Below are 1,504 nucleotides of genomic sequence, written 5' to 3' on the forward strand. Positions count from 1 at the left end.
TACTGGATTACTATTATTATTGTGCTGCAATGTGTCGTATACAGTTCCTGATTGTGCATTGAGAGTAGAATAATAGCTTCCATTGCTATCAACATTGTGATCTGTTTGATGTCCATTAGCTGACACACGAGACACTTTATCATACACTCCTCTCTCACTCTTATCCTTAAAGCGACGTACCTCTGTGTAAATAGGTGGGGGAACTACTGCTGGAGGAGTATTAGGAGGAGGATCATCTCTCACTACAACATTCAATGGGATCTAAAATTTATTATAATTTATGCTTTCATTAAAATGATAAAGTTTTCCTTACCATATTTGGTCCAGTAGAATAGATGTTACCAGTAGTCACTTCCATTCTTCCTCTTCTCTTTTTAAATCGAACTGTTGCTGCTACCACTACAATTACTATAACAACTACAATGTACATATTAATGACAACATTTGATTATAATGTACATACCAATTATTATAATTAGTAGTGCAATTGATATCCCAGAAGCCAGTCCAATAATTGATGATGAAGAAGATATGGATGAAGGAGCTGTCAATGAAGGAGTTGGGGATGAAGAGTATAGAGATGAAGATAAAGAAGTTGGGGATAACAAAGATAAGAATGAAAGAGCAATGGATGAAGAAGCTAAGGATGAACATGCTATAACAGATGAGGATGAAGCAGTTGAAATACCTATGTATACAATAAAGTACATTATAACTACACAAATGAACATACACTGTACCTGTCACTAATGTACTAGTTAATCTAGAGGTAGGAATATAAGTAGAACTACTGATGGTACGAGTATGTGTGCTATCATCTATGATTATGCTACTTATAACTTGATGTACTGTTGAACTTGATACTGATGAAGTAGTTGAAGTAGTCAGCACTGATGAAGGAAACATTTCAAAATCAGACATTATTGATAGAGTTGATACAGATAAAGTAGGCATTCTTGTTGGTGAAGATGTCATTGATGAAGTAATTGAAATTATTGAATTAGTAGTATCTGTTAAAGTGAAAGTAGTTGTAACTGATGAAGTAGTTGCTACTGGTGAAGTAGGTATTATCAATGGTACAGACATCATTGATGGAGTAGTCAACACTGTTGATGTGAGTGATACTGATGATGAATGAACTGATGACATTAGAAATGAAGATGTGAAGTCATTAGTAATATTAATACCAGTTATTACAGCAGGACAATTAGATATACAGTTCCATATGGTTGCCCATTCACATGCATACAGTGTTAAGTTATTACCAGCTGGTATGTTAGTAATACACTGAATAAAGTTCAACTGATCATTGGGAGATATATCAAAACCATCAATAATATAGTCTATATCATCAGCAAGCAGAATCACATCAATATAAGGTGTACTGCCACTGACATACTGAAACTGAACACAAACAGAATTTGATGTGATATTAATTAATGTGAATTCCTGAAGATCATGAGTACCTTAAAATAAGTAAATATCATAATGTATTAATTGTGTT

The sequence above is a fragment of the Amphimedon queenslandica genome, unplaced genomic scaffold (assembly GCF_000090795.2).
Source record: "Amphimedon queenslandica unplaced genomic scaffold, v1.1 AMPQUscaffold_9926, whole genome shotgun sequence".
NCBI lineage: Eukaryota > Metazoa > Porifera > Demospongiae > Haplosclerida > Niphatidae > Amphimedon > Amphimedon queenslandica.